Genomic DNA, 6,000 nt, shown 5'->3' with positions numbered 1-6,000 from the left:
TGAAAGGAGAGGTAGCGATGTCCTTTCTCTTCGGAGGTGGAGGTGGAGCTGGCTTGTCCAAGTGAACAAGTTACTAACCTTCGGTAACGATGTATCTGTAAGAAACATTAGTTAGTTAGATTCCTCACCTTAGAATATCCCCAGGCGTCAGACTGGATCCGGAAGATTTTTCGTCAGCAATACCCCTTGCGCGTCGCTAGGCGTCGTCTGCGGCTCCGCGTCCGTCGTCGGCGTCGTGCGCCGGGATGACGTCGTCGGAGTACTTAGACGCCGCCCTCGCGCGCTGACGTCAGTTCTTGTACATAGCCTTCCGCGCCAGGAACGCAGAGCCATGCAAAGACCGACACTGGTGCCAAAAATAAAATCTAGGGGCCTGAAAGGACAACCTTAACCCTAGATGTCAGTTCGCAGAACGGGGAGGATGGGTGGGTCGGTGAGGAATCTAACTAACTAATGTTTCTTACAGATACATCGTTACCGAAGGTTAGTAACTTGTTCATCTGAAAGAAACACGTTAGTTAGATTCCTCACCTTAGAATAGATACCCAAGCAATACCATCCCCGGTGGTGGGTCTGCGAACCAAGATCACACCAGAAAGTCCTGGAGGACAGAACGGCCAAAGAAGCCATCCCTCCGGACTTGGCTGTCAAGGCAATAATGCCTGGCAAACGTGTGTAGCGAAGCCCACGTTGCCGCCTGACAGATGTCCTGCAAAGGGACACCCCGTCCCAAAGCAGTAGTAGCCGCTGTGGCCCGAGTAGAATGGGCGCGCAGCCCAACAGGAGGGTCCTTTTTAGCCAAGGAATAGCAGATTTTTATACACAAAACGACCCACCGAGAGATGGTTCGTTTGTGCACAGCTTTCCCCTTCTTAGCGCCCACGTACCCAACAAAAAGCTGGTCGTCCACCCGGAACTGTTTGGTGCGGTCCAGATAAAAGGAGAGCGCACGTTTTGGGTCCAGACGGTGGAGCCTCTCTTCCTCTTTGGAAGGATGCGGAGGCGGAAAGAAGGTGGGCAAGGTGACAGACTGCCCAAGGTGAAATGGGGTCACCACTTTAGGAAGAAAGGAGGGACGAGGCCGAAGGACAACCTTGTCTGGATGAACAGATAGAAAAGGAGGCTTTGAAGATAAAGCCTGGAGCTCACTCACCCGTCTAGCCGAGGTGATGGCTACCAGAAAAGCAGTCTTTAGAGTTAGAAGACGAAGAGGGCAATTGTGAAGAGGCTCGAAGGGAGCGCACATCAGGAATGTCAAAACCAGATTCAAGTCCCACTGAGGCATTACAAAAGGGACAGGAGGGAACGTGTGTGTAATGCCTTTGAGAAAGCGTGTAACCACAGGGGACTTGAAAAGAGAAGGCTGATCAGGAAGCCGCAAGAAGGCGGAGATGGCAGCAAGATAACCTTTCAGGGTGCCCAGGGCAGAGCCCTGCCGGGCCAGAGAAAGAAGAAAGAGGAGAACCTCAGAAAGAGGGGCGGAAAGGGGATCCACAGCCTTTGCTGTGCACCATGCCACAAATTTGTTCCACCGGCAGGCGTATACCGACTTTGTGGAGGGACGCCTGGCTGCCAGAATGATATCACAGACTTCAGGAGGCAAGTCAAATGGCATCAACTGCCGCCGCTCAATCTCCACGCATGGAGGTGGAGGCTGGACAGGTTCGGGTGGAGGACCGTCCCCTGCTGCTGCGACAGAAGATCCTCCCGAAGGGGCAGACGTATCGGGGGATCGGTCAACAGACTGAGTAGCTCGGGATACCAGTATCTTCGTGCCCAATCCGGAGCCACCAAGATGACTTGGGCCCGGTCGCGCCGGATCTTCTTCAGCACTCTGGGCAGAAGTGGTATAGGCGGAAAGGCGTACAACAGACCGCAACTCCACTCGTGACGAAAAGCGTCGCCGAGCGAGTGCCGCCTTGGAAATTCCAACGCGCAGAACTGCTGACATTGCGCGTTCTCTTCGGTGGCGAATAGATCTAACCAAGGCTCTCCCCACTGCTGAAAGAGGCCTTGCACCACTTCGGAGTTCAGACGCCATTCGTGATCCATCATGCACCGGCGGCTGAGTTCGTCTGCTCTGGCGTTCAGAGAGCCCGCCAGATGTTGAACCACCAGGGTGACGCCCTGGTGTTCCAGCCATGTCCAGAGGCGCAGAGCCTCCTGACAAAGGGTCCACGACCCCACCCCGCCCTGTTTGTTGCAGTACCACATGGCGGTGGTGTTGTCCGTGAACACCTGCACGACACTTCCCCTGACAGAGGGAAGGAAGGCTTTCAGTGCAAGCCGGATCGCTCTCAACTCCAACAGGTTGATGTGGAGACGAGACTCCGCCGGAGACCAGAGGCCTCTGATCTCCGCCTCTCCCATATGGCCACCCCATCCCAGGAGGGACGCATCCGTCACTACGACATGCTCCGGTTGGGGAAGGGAGAGGCTCTTGCCCTTGACCCACTCGCGGTCCGTGAGCCACCACTGCAACTGCTGTGCAGTACCCTCCAAGATCAAGACATGGTCGGACAGGTTGCCGTGATGCTGGGCCCACTGAAACTTCAGGTCCCACTGCAGAGCCCGCATGCGCCGCCTGGCGTGATGCACTAGTAGGATGCAGGAGGCCATCAGCCCCAGAAGCCGCAACACTAGCCTGACCGAAACCCGGGATAGAGGCCGAAAGATGGGAATCAGGGCCTGTATATCCCGGACCCGCTGTTCCGGAGGATGGACCCGGAACTGCGCCGAATCAAGAACCGCTCCGATGAAGAGGAGCTTCTGAGAGGGACTCAAGTGTGACTTCGGCACGTTGATGGAAAACCCCAGCAAATGCAGGAGATCCGCCGTAGTCTGGAGGTGGGAGACGACTGCCTGGGGCGAGCCCGCCTTCAACAACCAGTCGTCGAGATAGGGGAAGACAGGGACCCCTGATCTGCGCAGATGAGCTGCGACCACCGCCATCACTTTCGTGAACACCCGAGGGGCACTGGTGAGGCCGAAGGGGAGCACGGTAAACTGAAAGTGCTCTTGGCCCACCGTGAACCGCAGGTAACGCCGGTGGGCCGGCAGGACGGGGATATGGAAATATGCGTCCTGCAAGTCCAACGCTACCATCCAGTCTCCAGGGTCTAGGGCAGCTAAAACCTGAGCCAACGTTAGCATCTTGAACCTTTCCTTTCGGAGGAAGGCATTGACGTTCCGGAGGTCCAAGATAGGGCGCAGGCCCCCCTTGCCCTTCTTGGGAACCACAAAGTAGTGGGAATAACAACCACGACCTACTTCTGGACCCGGAACGCGCTCGACGGCCCCCTTGGCCAAGAGAGCCGAAACTTCCTCGCGGAGAAGATCCAAATGATCCCCCGAGATACGGTGGTGCTGTGGTGGCATGGCTGGAGGGGTCGTCTCGAAGGGGAGGGAGTAGCCCCTTCGGACGATTTGCAGCACCCACCTGTCCGATGTTATGGACCGCCAGTGGAGCAGGTGATGGCGAACCCTGCCGCCCACTGGCGTGGTATGGGCCTGAAAGCTCGGACTAGGAAGGCTTTGAGGCGGATGCTGCCGGGGTGGATGTGGGCTGACCACGTCGTCCTCCATTTCCGCCACGGCGGAAGCCACGTCCGCGACCGCGCGCAGGTTGGTTCTGCGGCTGGTGGCTTTGCGGACGTGAGGAGGCGCCCCTTCCTTGGCCACGAAAGGGGCGAAAAGCGGAGGTGTGCGCCCGCGGAGCCGAGAGGCCCAAGGACTTGGCCGTAGCCCGGGAGTCCTTAAAACGGTTCAGCGCACTGTCCGCCTTCTCACCAAACAGGCGAGTGCCATCAAAGGGCATGTCCATGAGGGTGTTCTGGACATCCCCGGAAAATGACGTGGACCGCATCCAGGCGTGGCGGCGGAGCGCCACCGTGGTGGAAATCGCCCGACCTAGCGAGTCCGTGATGTCAAGCCCACATCTTATGGCGTGCCGTGCTGCATCCCTCCCATCGGCCAAAGCCTGGGTAAGACGCGTCCGGACCTCCTCCGGACACAGGGGCAGCACGCCCTCCACCGTATCCCACAGGGAATGGGAATAACGGTCCAAGAGACAGGCGGTATTTAAGGACCGCAGGCCCAAACTAAGGGACGAGAACAGTTTCTTGCCAAACTGCTCGAGTCTCTTGGAATCCCGGTCCGGCGGAGCGGTCGGGAAGGAGGACTGGGAAGTAGAGGCCTGGATAACCAGACTCTCGGGGGTGGGGTGTTGGGACAGGAAACTGGGGTCGCCCGGAGCAGGGCGGTGGCGCCTGGCAACGTTCCTATCCACAGGAGGAACTGTGGAGGGCTTGGACCAGGTGCCCTGCAGAACGTCAGTGAGGGCCTCGTTGAACGGCAGCAGAGGCTCAGTGGAGCTTGCTGAGGTTTGAAGCACCTCAGTGAGGATGTTGGTCCTCACAGCCACGGCAGGCAACTCGAGCCCAAGGGCCTCAGCCGCCTTGCGCAGCACCACAGAAAATGCTGCACCCTCCTCCGAAGCCACGGTCGGAGGAGAAGTGAATCCAGCGTCTGGCGAGGTGTCCAGTCCGCTGGCCTCCCCCAGTTCATCCGCCCAGTCCTGAGAAAGCTGTGACTGAACAGCCAGAGGGTCCTCGAACCCCTCCCAGTCGCCCCCTTCTTCCGATTCCTGATAAACAGGAGGAATGATCGGAACCGGACTGTAGAGATGGTAGGTCTCAAGCGGCGTCGGATGCGGCGTCGGCGGACGCCGTGCCGGCGTCGGGTCCGGAGGAGGGCTAAACCGGGGCGTCGGCGTCACAGGCGTCGGCGTCGGCGGCGTCGGTGACGGCGTCGGTGGTTCAGGCGTCGGCGCCGGTGGAGGAGTGACAAGGTCAACCGGCGTCGACTGGGGCCCAGGCAAGGGCCCCGCGGGGACCTGCGGCGTCGAGACCGGAGTCGTCGACGGCGCCGGGGCCGGAGCCGCCGGCACGCGAGGTCGCCCAGTCGAGTCCGCGGGGCCCGAAGGCGCGCCAGCGGGCGTCGACGGCGGGGCCAGGCTCCTCATGGCCGAGAGGAAGGCACTGATCTCCGCCGGCGCCGCGTCAGCCCCAGGGACCGGAAGGTATGGGGGCGGACGCGGCACCTGCGGCTCCGCCGGAGCCGCGGGGGTGGAACCACTTGGACCCTCGGCCGAGTCGCGCGACCGGCGAGGGGAGTCCGAAGAGCGATGTCGCCGCTTCGACTTCTTAGAGTGTTTAGACTTACCCGACGACTTGGAGCCCGACGAGCGATGGTGGCGTCGGCTAGGGCTCCGCGAGCGATCCTTGGACCTCCTCCTGGACCGGGATCGCGCACGACGCGGAGCCGAGTGGCGAAGCTCCAGAAGCTTGCGGGACCGCTCCCGCCTAGCCTTCGAAGTCAGGGCCTGACAGTCGTTGCACGACTCCGCGTCGTGGTCGAGGCCTAAGCAGTAGAGGCACCGGCGGTGGTGATCGGTCACCGACATCAGTCGATGACAATCTTCACAAGCCTTGAACCCAGGCATCCTACCGGCACCAGATGTCGACAGACAAGGATCAAAAATGATCAAAAAGATTTAGTCAAAAAAGACTAAAAGGGGTAGCTCTCCCGGATCTGCGCTTACTGGCGCGGAAAAAAGAAGAACTGACGTCAGCGCGCGAGGGCGGCGTCTAAGTACTCCGACGACGTCATCCCGGCGCACGACGCCGACGACGGACGCGGAGCCGCAGACGACGCCTAGCGACGCGCAAGGGGTATTGCTGACGAAAAATCTTCCGGATCCAGTCTGACGCCTGGGGATATTCTAAGGTGAGGAATCTAACTAACGTGTTTCTTTCAGATGTCTCTTTTTTGAAGACAATGTCAAGTGTCCAGTCTTTGGATCTTTGGTGAGGGTGTTTTGCAAAGGATCCGGTGTGAAAAGCTCCTGTGACACTGGTTGTTTGGTCGGCGCCGAAGGTTTCGGGGCCGATGGCTTTTTAGGTTTGTCGAAGCCGTGCTTCCTTGGAACCTCCGTTTTTT

Source organism: Triturus cristatus, chromosome 12, assembly GCF_964204655.1.
Source record: "Triturus cristatus chromosome 12, aTriCri1.1, whole genome shotgun sequence".
Lineage (NCBI taxonomy): Eukaryota > Metazoa > Chordata > Amphibia > Caudata > Salamandridae > Triturus > Triturus cristatus.
Note: the sequence above shows the minus strand (reverse complement) of the source record.